Source organism: Mustela erminea, chromosome 4 (genome assembly GCF_009829155.1).
Source record: "Mustela erminea isolate mMusErm1 chromosome 4, mMusErm1.Pri, whole genome shotgun sequence".
Classification (NCBI taxonomy): domain Eukaryota; kingdom Metazoa; phylum Chordata; class Mammalia; order Carnivora; family Mustelidae; genus Mustela; species Mustela erminea.
The window spans coordinates 119,527,695-119,541,118 of record NC_045617.1 but is presented as its reverse complement, the minus strand read 5'-3'; positions in this window follow the sequence as shown (position 1 = coordinate 119,541,118).

Below are 13,424 nucleotides of genomic sequence, written 5' to 3'. Positions count from 1 at the left end.
GAAATGGTTATTACCTATCCTCCTGCCTAGTCTCTTCTCACCCAGAGTTGCTGCGAAAAGGAGACAGTTTCGGCCATCCTTTTCCTTCTTTCTCTCAAAAAAATGAAAACAAAAACAAAACCAGTTTTTAAGGTTTTCTAAGTTTGCATGTATGCTTTTAATTCTAACTCCAGGGGAAAGAAAGCTGAAAAGTTACTAAGAGGGGGCCAAGAAGGCCTCCATCCCACTCAGAGGGAAACTTCATGTGATGAGGGAGCAGGAGGCAGGCTGAGGACAAAGCAAAAGCTGGCGCCTTGCACCCCCCTTTCATCCGCTCCCCTCCATATGTGTAGCATTCCTCAGGCACCCCTGACTGCCATAAAATGATAAATAGTTAACTTGCTGAGATCGCAATCCTGCAAGACAGGAGTCTCCCTTGGTTTGCAAATTTCCTTGAGATTACAACAAAGAAGTTACCTTATCAATAGCCCAATTTCCAAAGACACAGAACTCAGTTCCTCAAGCCTAATGTTACCCTCCCCTCCATAAAAACTGAAGGAGGTGGAAGTAGAAGGAAAAGTAAATAAAGTTAAATTTCTTCTAAACCTAAATCTCATTAACAAGGATGCTTGATAGCAGGAATGTAACATTCCACCAGGAGACTCCCAATTGTCTTTACTTGATAAGTAACCAGGCCTTCAATATCCTGGTAGTGCTTTTTTCGCATGCGTGGTCTAACCGGCCAGTTCTGCTTCTGTAAGATTGCTTTGTCTGCTTTCGCGCGGGTCCCCTGACCCAATCCACTGACGCCAAGTATGCCTGTTCAAACTATCAATCAATCAGCGCCGTCCCCACCCAAAACTTGTTTGTACCTGTCTATAAAAACCCCGCTTTCCCCTCGGTCGGGGTGCTCGGTTAGCTGGAGCTGCCGACCACCCGCCGGTACCTGCGTCCCAATAAACCTCTTGCTGTTTGCATCCAGTGGCAGTGTTGGAAGTTCTTGGGTAAGGGGATCCGTGGGTCTTTCACATGCTCTTCAGTGAGACACAGAATGATGGTTGTTGTCCCAGACCCATGGTTACTACATTTTGTTCTGTTCCGTTGATTGGAGAGACAACAAGGGCTGCACAATCTCTCTACGGCCTTTGGTCTCTCGTGGTGGGTTTCTGATTCACCAGCTGCCTTCCATAAAGAGTTCTCCTTACCTGGCCCCCAGTTCCCTGGGGTCTAGTCGGTGCTGAGAGGGCCCTGAACCTCTACTTAGACTGCCCCTTCCAATTCTGCATCCTTTTCTGGACCTCATTCCAACCACAGTAACCAAATCCGCTGATTGGCTGCTCTTGAGCCCATCTCCCGCCGCTCAGCCTGATTCCCCAGTATTCTCCTGCTTTTGCATCACTGCCTTGGATCTTGCAAATAGACCCTGCAGAGCCCCACAATGCTGTCACCAATGATCCGGTCAGAAGAAAACATTGAGTGCAGAGAGAACACTGAGCGAGCAAGTGAGGGAGCAGCTTGGGGTTGAGAGGCTGGTTCGCAGAGCAGTTCTGTTTGTGGAGAGGACTACTTCCAAACAAGGGAGAAAATAAAACGGAAAAGAACGTGCTTCTGCGGAGTTGAGAGAAAGCCAGGGAAGGGCAATTGACACTTGCTGAGCTCTTGCTAACCGCCAGGTATTTTTTTTTTTTAAAGATTTTATTTATTCATTTGACAGAGAGAGATCAGAAGCAGGCAGAGAGGCAGGCAGAGAGAGAGAGAAGGAAGCAGACTCCCGGCCAAGCAGAGAGCACGATGCGGGGCTCGATCCCAGGACCCTGGGATCATGACCTGAGCCGAAGGCAGCAGCTTAACCCACTGAGCCACCCAGGTGCCCCACCGCCAGGTATTTTGATGGGCTCTTCTCCTAGTGATCTCTTTCAGTCCATGCAACATTTTGATCACACGTACATTATTGTTCTCACTTTTGAAATGGGGGAGCTCTAACTTAATGGGCATAAGAGGGTCCCATTCGTTAGTGAGACAGGATACGGCTGATTTCGAAGTTTATATTCTTTCTTCCATGCTGGAAGTTTTGGATTATATTCTGGATATAAGCAAGAAAAGAATTCACAAGTGAAATTTTAAAAACACCCAGAAAAAAACATTCTGATATTAACTCCACCAACCTGAACTAAAGAATACGGCTGGAGATAAACACACACACACACACACTTCTATCTATCGTCTGTCATATCCATATCTTTTAAAATGTAGCTTCTTCCCAAGTTTCCTCCATGCTATAGAAAATTAATTTTTTCAGCAAGACCAAGTAATTGAGTGTTAGCTAAAGAACTGATAAAGAACTACTAAAGAAGTGTGAAGACACTTAGAGAAAGTGAAACCACCTTGTTCCACAAGTTTAGGCGAAGGAATTCCCAGTGATAGCTCTGCTGTGTGAAGAACACCCAGGCTGAGTAGAAACTATTCTCTTTGTACTGAGGAATAGCTGAATGGCAACTCTTCATACCTGCCATCTCTCCTAACCACGCCTTCAGGCTTGCCTTACAGACCAGAACCTTGATGAGGGAGGAAGCCTATGGGAACCAGGAGGTGGCTGGTGAAGGACATGTGTGCTGTGACAAGGTAGACAGGTCCATGAAAGGGAAAGTGTGGGCTGGGAAATATTTGGGCTTGTACTGACCAGGTAAGAAGGATAGAAAAAGAATGAGAAAAATTATAGATGAGGAATAAAAATTACAGGAACTTTGTAGGATTTTGGAAACTTTGTGTCTTATCCATTTTTACTCTTTTTTTTTTTTTAATTAATCTTGTCTGTTTTCTGATTGGGATTGACAATAATACCTCCAACATGGAGAAAAGTACAAAATTACAAACCATTTTAATATTTTTACAGTTCCATTTATTCTTGGTGTTCCTGACAGGACTATAGACAATATTTTAGTAACTTCTGACCACAGAACATGGTTTTTAAAGGTCAAAACTTGGATAAAGCAATTGTAGGACTCCCAAGATAAAATGAGACTGTGCTTTGAACCCACGAATGAAAAAGTTGCTATGCATTACACCATGTTCCTTTCATTTCAGTTAAAATCAAAGAAAAAAAATTAAAAATTGTTTATATTTAAAATTATAAAATATCTATTCCAGAAACATAATTATTCAATAGGTGACACACATTAACTCATGGATTCAGAAATCCAGTTACCTCTCATTTAATTTTCTATTTCCAAATATGGCATAAGTTTACAAACATACACATACATACACTTTTTATTAGGAAAATTCTAAATATACAGAAAAGTTGGAAAAATTACAAAGAATACTTGAGCAACCTAAATTCAACGTCTGTCAAGATTTTGCCATATTTGTTTCAATTTTGTGTGTTTGTATGGGCATCTGAATTCATTTCAAAATAAATTCCTCAAGGCATTTCATCTCTAAATGCCTTAGCATAAAGATGTCTTGCTATGTAACCACAGTATCATAATCATACTGAACAAAACTGAAAATAATTTTCTAATATCATTGATTACACAGTCCATGTTCTAATTTCCCCATTTTCCTCCAAAATGTCTTTATATTTGTTTTTCCCTGAATGTGTGGCCAAGAATCCCACTAAATCTGACTGCAGTGTTTCTAGAACTTTGGCTAAAGATTTGATTATATTCAGTTGAAAGACTTTTGGCAATAGTTCTTCATAGGTGATGATCCACGTACCCTACTTTTCATCCCCTCAGGAGACATACGTGATTACTGTCTTGTTACCCATTATTGAGGAGGCCACGTTTGATCACTGAGTTGAAATGGTGACAGCCAAATCTCTCTCTTCTGTAGAGATCTTTTTTCAATAGCAAAGAACCTATGGGCATGATACTTGGCCTCGATGTGACCCATCAGTTCCCAATCAACTGTTCTCCTAATGCTTTGTGGTTTTTTTATTGTTGTTGTTTTAGAGAGAGAGAGCATGAGTACAAGCAGAGTGGGGGAGGAGCAGAGGGAGAGGGGAAGAGAGAATCTTGAGCCTCTACACTCAGCATGAGCCAGACACAGGGCTCCATCTCTCTACCCTGAGATCATGACCTGACCTGAAATCAAGAGTCAGACGCTTAACTGGCTGAACCACCCAGGCCCCCTCTCCTGATGGTTTTAACATCAGTGATGCCTCCCCTGAGTCAATGATCATATTAGAGTCACAAAACACTGATTTTCTAATTCTATTATTTCTTCTACATTTATTGGCTGGCAGTCATGTAAAAGGGAGAATTTTTTTTTTATCAATGGAACCATAGTTCCTTCTGAAGAGTCACGATATATTCTTGTTTTCTTTAAGTATCAATTTTCCATGTCAGGAATTAGAATATCACACCCAGTGGCGGTAGAAAACTTTTGTTGTTGTTGCTGCTTGTTTGTTTGTTTTATCTCTGTCTGGTTATTATTAGGGACTCATGGGGTTTATATATATATATATATGTGTGTGTGTGTGTGTGTGTACACACACAATTGACATGTTTGAGTTGATTATAGTCATTTTTTGATGCTCAAGTTGCCCAATTTGGCCAACGGAAGCCCCTTCAAGCTAGCTGCTCTTTTCTTTTGGCATGCCCCTATTACCCTTAGAACATTTCCTTGTTTATAGGAACAAGTTTGCTTTGTATTTTCCCTAACCCAGACCTGAAATCAGTCACTTCTCTAAAAAGTTTCATTTCCTTTTATTGGGTATTTAGAAACTACTATCTGTGTTCTTGGGAAGCTCCTTGCTACCAGGTACCATTGCTTTCAGGTTCTTTCGGCCACTGGAATTGGAGATATCTATATCTATATCTATATATCTATATCTATATCTATATATCTAGATCTAGATATAGATCTAGATATATAGATATAGATATACATATACATATATATATATTTATAAATCATTAATTAAAATTGACTTTTTTTTTGAGAGATAGAAAATGCACATGCATGAGCAGGAGGAGGGGCAGAGGGAGATGGAGAAGCAGCAGGCTCTCCGCTGAGCAGGGTGCCCAACTTGGGGCTTGAGCCTAGGACCCTGGAATCATGACCTGAGCTGAAGGCAGATGCCGAACCAACTGAGCCATCCAGGCGTCCCTAAAATTCATTTCTAATTAAAATTTAATATTAGTGTTTCATTTTTTTAACTTTTAAAAAAGTATTTATTTTTTATAAACATATAATATATTTTTATCCCCCGGGATACAGATATGTGAATCGCAAGGTTTACACACTTCACAGCACTCACCATAGCACATACCCTCCCCAATGTCCATAACCCCAACCCCCTTCTCCCAACCCCCACTCCCCCCAGCAACCCTCAGTTTGTTTTGTGAGATTAAGAGTCACTTATGGTTTGTCTCCCTCCCAATCCCGTCTTGTTTCTTTTTTTTTTAACTTTTTAAAAAAGATTTTATTTACCTGAGAGAGAGAGACAGAGCACAGAGGAAGAGGGAGAAGCAGACTTCCTGCTGAGCAGAGAGACCAATGCAGGGCTTGATCCCAGGACCCTAAGATCATGACCTGAGCTGAAGGCAGACTCTTAACCAACTAAGCCACTCAGGCACCCTAATGTTATTGTTTCAATTCAGCTACTTTTTTCTTTCTTTTTGTACATTAAAAGTCTTGGCTCCTAAAAAAAAATCTTGGTTCCTAATTACATCAGTAATTACTGATTTGTTTTATCCCATAATATACATAACATAGTTTCAAAATAATAATACAATGTTACTGTTAACAATGAAACTACTGAAAGACACATAAGGTTTTTGGTAGTTCCTTCTGTCCTTAGAATATATTCCACTAAGAACATACAGTATTGTCTTCTAATATTAGTTAAATTCTCTTCTCTGTATGGTTTAGTTGTTTCTGTTTGTTTCACATTTTAGGTTTTTTTTTTTTTAAAAGATTTTATTTATTTATCAGAGAGAGAGAAGAGCAAGCACAGGCAGACAGAATGGCAGACAGAGGCAGAGGGAGAAGCAAGCTCCCTGACGAGCAAGGAGCCCGATGAGGGACTCGATCCCAGGACGCTGGGATCATGACCCGAGCCGAAGGCAGCTGCTTAACCAACTGAGCCACCCAGGCGTCCCCATTTTAGGTTTTTTTTAATTTTTGTAAAAATTATAAAGCATTTATGTATTTCAAAAGTTAACATTCATTTTTATCCCTGTGTTCTCAAACCCATTCCTTCACGATAATTCTCCACCTCATTTTTATCAATTTCGGGATTATCCTTCCAGTATGGCTTTTTGCAAATATATATTTCCCCTCTTTCTTACTCCAAAGGTAACACATAGTATATATAATTCCTTTGTATCTTGCATTCTCCATGACTCTCTTGAGATTCCTCCACACCAGCAGAGATCTTCCTTATTCTACCAACAGCTTCAGAGTAATTGTGTGGAAGTACCATAGCTTTTGCAACCATTCCACTCTTACTAGATACATTAGCAATCTCTTGCTATTACAAAAAATGACATAACAGTCTCAAAAGACAGATGACTACATAATAAAGACTACATGTTTGACATTTTCTTATATGTATTAAAGTATATTTTATTTTTATTTTTTAAGGATTTATTATATATTTATTTATTTATTTGGAGAGAGAAAGCATGCAAGCAGGGGGAGCGGCAGGTAGAGGGAGAGGGAGAAACAGACTGCTGCTGAGCAGGGAGCCTGATGCACGGCTCAATCCCGGGACCCTGGGATCATGACCTGGGCCAAAGGCAGATGCATAACCAACTGAACCATCCAGGCACCCCTATTTCTTTATTTTAGAGAGAGAGAGTGTGTGAAAACAGAAGCCGAGTGAGGGGCAGAAGGAGAGGGAGAGAGAGAATCCTCAAGCAGACACTCCACTGAGCATGGAGACTGACTTGGGGCCCAATCCCAGGAACCTGTGATCATGACCCAAGCCAAAACCAAGAATCAGGTGCCTAACTGACTAAGACACCCAGACCCTCCTAAAGTATATTTTAGAAGAAAAATATTACTTGCATTTATTTATTTTTAATTCCATTATTAGCATTCTTTGGAATTCCAACTTGAGTTTCATGGAATAGTTTAAGAAATGTCAGGTGAAGATGCGGAGAAAGGGGAACCTTCCTATGCTGTTGGTGGAAATGCAAGCTGGTGAAGCCACTCTGGAAAACAGCATGGAGGCTCCTCAGAAAGTTGAAAATAGAGCTACCCTATCACCCAGCAATCACACTACTGGGTATTTACCATAAAGATACAAATGTAGTGATCTGAAGGGGCATGTGCACCCGAATGTTTATAGCAGCAATGTCCACAATAGCCAAACTATGGAAAGAACCTAGATGTCCATCAACAGATGAATGGGTAAGGAAGATGTGGTATATATATACAATGAAATACTATGCAGCCATCAAAAGAAATGAAATCTTGCCATTTGCGATGACATGGATGGAACTAAACGGTATTAGGCTGAGCGAAATAAGTCAATCAGAGAGGGACAATTGTCATATGCTCTCTCTGATATGAGAAATTTAGGAGGCAGGGTGGGGGGGTGGTTGGCGGGTGGGGAAGGAAAAAACGAAACAAGATGGGATCAGGAGGAAGACAAACCATAAGACTCCTAATCTCAAGAAACAAACTGAGAGTTACTGGGTCGGGGGGTAAGAGAGGGTGGCTGGGTGAAGGACGTTGGGGAGGGTATGTGCGATGGTGAGTGCTGTGAAATGTGTAAGCCTGATGATTCACAGACCTGTACCCCGGGGCTAATAATACATTATATGTTAATTAAAAAAAAAAAAAGAAAGTAATTCCAGGTAGACTTCATGCTGAGTGTGCAGACTAATGGATTTGACAAATGTAAGGTGTTCAGACTAGTTCTTGGCACATTGGCAGTGCCCAATAAATGAAAGATAATAATCATAATAAAAGGAACAATGTTAATAAAAGCAGAAAAAATTTAATTACAGACTAGCTTCCATTAACTCCTGAGTAGTGATGGTGCAGGAGAAGGAATTTGGGCTCCAGCGTCACACAGACCTTCCCAGCCACCTTCTAGAGGTCTGATGTTGGGGCAAGTTGTATAATTTCAACCCCAGTTTCCTCCTCTGTAAAATGGGTATAGTTATTCTAACCTTGCAAGTTGATTATAAGAAAGGAATAATACATAGTGGCAGAATGCTGCTTTTCTTTTCTTTTTTTCCTCCTCTGTACTTAGGTCTGTGATATAAGGCAATGGCAAGTGTCACCTCCAAGACCTTCCCTTTTCCATCTCTGAATTTCCCAAAGTCTGAAGCACGTTTGCCATTATGGCAGGTGTCCCAGACATTATGCTAGGGAGAGAGAAAGGGAGGACTGTCTTTGAGAGGCAGTAAGGCAAGGCAGAGAAGGGAGATTCTCCCAAACTGTGGAAGGCACTATGGTTGGTGGGTTCCTAAGAGAGCCCTGTTGCCTTGCAGCACCAAAAGCGGGTAGAGAAGCCTCTGGGGAAAAGGAAGGTTGTCCATGTAGTGCATTTGTGCAGTCCTCCTCCCAAGCACTGGGGCTCATCCTCACCAAAAATTCCCCTGCCTGCCTGATGCAGAACAGCAAAGCTGCCACCCCAAAAGGACTACACAGGGTAAGACCCAGGCATCCTAGAGGTAGCCAGTCTGGACAGACGTAGGAAGACAAAAGGGACTTATCTAATGCCCTAGCACATATCAGTGCCTTTGAAAAACGTGAAAGAGGGAAGCTCAAATCATGACTGAGGTTGAATTTACCACCAGTTTCTGTGGAGGAGAGGTTTGGTTTTGAGTCCGATGTAAAACTTTTTTTTTTTTATTTACTACTTCTTCCATTTTCTGCACTATTTTCTAGTTTTTGTGGACCAAGATTCAAATCTACTATATATGAAAAGCATTTACCACGAGTTATATAATATTCAGTAAATGGTAGCACTGTTTTAAAAACCAGCTGCAGAACACTGAGAACAGGCCAAATCTACAGCAAATAAAATGGAATTCAGTAGAATTCTACAGGTGTCTGGGTCACCTGGGTGGCTCAGTCGGTTAAGCGTCTGCCTTCAGCTCAGGTCATGATCCCAGGGTCCTGGGATGGAGCCCTGCATCAGGCTCCCTGCTCAGCAGGGAGTTTGCTTCTCTCTCTGCCTGCTGCTTCCTCTGCTTGTGCTTTCTCTCTCTCTAATAAAGAAATAAAATCTTAAAAAAAAAAAAAGAATTCCACAAATGTTTTAATGCCTAGGATGTTCCAGATAATAGGACAGGTGTTGGAAAGATAAGACAAAGCCTTGCCTTGTGGTAGAGAAGCAACAAAGGAAGACAGACAGACAGACACACACACACACACACACACACACACTCATGCACACACACATAGCTAACTCTGACATATGGCAGAATGTCGTAGGTCCTAGTGAGAGAATGGGCAACATATTGTGGCCTGGGATTAGGAAGGCTTCTCAGAGGTGGCATTTAATTTGGACTCAGGGGAGGACAGGTAAAATTTTGACTTGTTGTCAGAGAAATGCAGGTCTAGCACAGAGAATAGTAGTAAAGACAGGGAAGTGTAAACATACCTTGAGAGTTTTGTGTGACTTAGCATTCACTGTTTTTGGGAGAGCTACTAGAAATAAGGTTAAAAATGTAGATGGGGGACAATTTGAGAAGGATCTCCTTCACCCTGCTGATAATAGAGCATGCATAGGAATTTAAAGCTGGAGGAAGAAAAAAAAGAAAATATTCTAAAAGCTTCAGGAGAAAAAACAACAGATCACACAAAAATTTCGGGACTCCGAATATCTTTTGGCTTCTCAATAAAACACTAGAACCGAAAAGGGGAAACGACCTCAAAATTCTGATAGAAATTATTTTGAATTTTGAATTGTATGCCCAACTGCTCTCATTAAAGTATAAGAGTAGAAAAAACACATTTTCTCAAATGAAAAGCACAAAAATTTGCCTCGTATGCACTCTTTCTCAGGAAGCTAAAAGAGAACGTGTCTCCCTAAAATAAGGCATTAGACCACAAAAGGATAATTACTGGATTTAAGAAACAGAAACCGCCACACAGAGGACAGGTAAATCCTGACAAGGACCGTGAAGGGTGATCCCAGGATGACAGCTGTGTCGCAGAGGGCAGTGAGTGAAGAAGACAGAAGGTGGCGGGAGAGTTTTATGACAATAATATGGGCTGATTGCACTGTGAGGAAACTTGTGCTTCAATAATAAGCACAAACAAAACCAAGCACGAGAAAACAGGACCATTATTCATTCCAGGGAAAACAAAAGTTGTCTAGGGAAGGAAGAGCATGGCTCAATCTATGGTTTGGCTCTGAATTGCTTTCACGTGGTCAAGATAATATAAACACTGAACATCCACAAGCCAGAGCGACAATAAAACTGTATTAAAGGCTACGGCCACCGGAAGAGAGCATGCGTGTAATATGAGGATGAAAATCCTCGTCTTCCACAGTGGGAGGTAAAGAGAGAAAGCCTAAAGCTGAAAAATCAAGATGGAGCAACACAAACGTGTTATTTCGAGACAGGAGCTAGTATCAACAGAATTGGTTCAAAACAATTGAAAGTTATCACCTCTTGGCGGGTTGGGGGGGAGGGCAGGACACTGTAGAAGAGGCCGGTGGAGACTGGATGTTTCTGGGAGATCTCATAGAACTACTTAACTGTTTAAACTACGTGCGTGATTAACCGGCCCAGCGCCTCCTCTGGAGAGAGGAGCAGGTGGGCAGCGGCCCTGGCCAGGGACCCTCCAGAGGACCCAGAGGGACAGCAGCGGCTCTAAAGCCGCACAGGCACAAGGAGGCAAGCCAGAGGAGTTGGTATGAATGAAGCACAGAAGCAGACAGCTCCAAAGAGCCGGCGGTAGGCGGTTCGCGTTTAGGAGTGGGGCCGCATTTCCTTCTCCCACCGTGGCTGACTTGGCAGAAATCAGTCGAATTCAGTATAAAATGGAACACAGTGAAGTATTAATCAGCAAACGAGGGTCCCAGAAAAATTACATGTAACGCCACCAACTGCTGACCTGGAACAAGGATTCCGAGGGGTCCCACACGCTAGTGTCATCATGCCGGTTCCGGCCAGGGCTGGGCGCTGTAGCAGGAAATAACGAAGACACTCCACGTCCAAGACCTGAGTCCCTCAACTCCCTTTAAAGCTCAGGCACCGGGGGCAACTGGCTGGCTCAGTTCAGGATCTTGGGGTCCTGGGATCGAGCCTGCATGGTATTCCCTGCTCCGCGGAGATTCTGCTTCTCCCTCTCCCTCTGCCCCTCATCTTGCCTGTGCTCCCGCTCACTCTCTCTCAAAGAAAGAAATAAAATCTTTAAAGAAAAAAAAAAAAAAAAAGCCCTTTGGCGCCAAAAACGCCACCTTATATACTGACACCTGGTGAAAGACCACTTGATTTTCGGGATTTAGAAAGACCTCCTGCAACCCATTTAAAATGAAGAAATCTGTGCAGTTGGCGGCCCAAAAAGAGAGCGTTCTGTGACTGAGAAAATGCTGTTCTCCAAAATGGACCGCTGGTCAGGGCTGACCCCCTGCATGGCCTGTCACAGAGAGAAAGAGCCATTGTGGGAACCTCAGAGGACGGGATGCCTGGACATGCAGCTTCGTGAAGACAACGGATAATCTAACTAGATCTCTACAGCTTCTAGAAGAGGAGAACAAAGAACATGTTCCATGACTGTCGGGATCGGGCTGCTTAGCTCTGGTTTCACCACTAGAGGTAACTTCGGCTCTCAGAAATACGGTCTCAACAGCTGGAGATAGGAAGAATGTGCAAGAAATAAATAAATAAACTAGGGGTATGACATGACTTTGTTAAAAATTAAAATTATTCCATATCATCTGAGGAAAATGAAAGCATTCTTTCAAAAAGATATGTGCACCCCCATGTTCACTGAGCACTGTTGATAATGGCAAAGATAAGGGAATCACCCAAGTGTCTGTGAATGGAGCGAGAAACTGTGGTACATATGAAATGGAATATTACTTAGCTGTAAAAAAAAAAAAAGATTGAAATCTTCCCATTTGTGACACTACAGATGGATCTCTGGGGTATTAGGTGAAGTGACATAAGTCAGAGAAAGACAAATACCATACGACTTCATTTATACTGGAATCTTAAAAAAAACCCAAACCCTACACATTCATAAATACAGGAGGTTGTCGGGAGGAGGTGAGTAGGGGAGAAATGAGTGAAGGGAGTCAAAAGGCAAAAAGAAAGAAAAAGAAGGGTAAGCAGATGAACAAAACTGCAGCCCTGTGCAAGGGAAGGAACAAAGTTCTCGGTAAAGCAGCATTACTAAACTCTCCTTCTGTGAGCTCAGGAGTCTGTTCTGCGCTTGGGATAATCGTGCTTCTTTCTTACTGAATCACTCGTTCCTCAGAGCTCTGCCTGTTGGTCTTCATTAATAATATCATGGCTTCGGGGCACCTGGATGGTTCAGTTGGTTAAAGCCTCTGCCTTCGGCTTGGGTCATGATCCCAGGGTCCTGGGTTCGAGCCCGCATCCGGCTCTCTGCTTAGCAGGAGCCGGCTTCCTCCTCTCTCTGCCTGCCTCTCTGCCTGCTTGTGATCTCTGTCTGTCAAAGAAATAAATAAAATCCTTAATAATAATAATAATAATAATAATAATAATAATAATAATAATATCATGGTTTCCCTGTCACCTCCTAAAGTAGGACTGCAGCCCTCTCCTTCAAGCACTCTCTATCAGATCTCTCATTCTGTTTAATTTTCCTCATAGGACTCCTCACAAAGTGCAGGCCTCATATTTCTCATTAAACATGACTTTTTAAAAAGTTTTTATCCATTTATTCGACACAGAGAGACAGAGAGAGAGAGATCACAGGCAGAGAGGCAGGCAGAGAGTTGGGGGGGGGCGATGCAGGCTTCCCGCTGAGCAGAGATCCCGATGCAGGGCTCGATATCCAGGACCCTGGGATCATGACCTGAGCCTAAGGCAGAGGCTTAACCCACTGAGCTACCCAGGCACCCCTAAATATGCTTTTTTGTTGGTGGTCTGTATGTTTACCTCACTAAGGATAACATTTTGGAGGTAGAGGCTATGTCTGGCCTTTTCACTCCTGCCCCACAACCCCTGCCAAAAGCATTTACAAGAGGTGCTCACTGAGTATCTGATTGGACAGACTGATGCATAAATGAGTCAAAGGAGTAGCAAGTCACTTGACTACAATGGACCTGTTTCATTAAACTTAAATTAGACCTCTGAGTATTTTCTCAAGCTTCTTTTGGAACACTACAAGGACATTCTTAATATTAGGAAGTCAAAATGAATAATTGCATTCAGCTCTTAGTTTTCTGAAAATTCTGGATGTCCATATCTGCTCTGCTTCCTCCTGGTTCATGCAGTGGGTCATTCATGGATCTGCATTAAACCTGTTAAAACACGAAGGGCATGGCCTTTGGA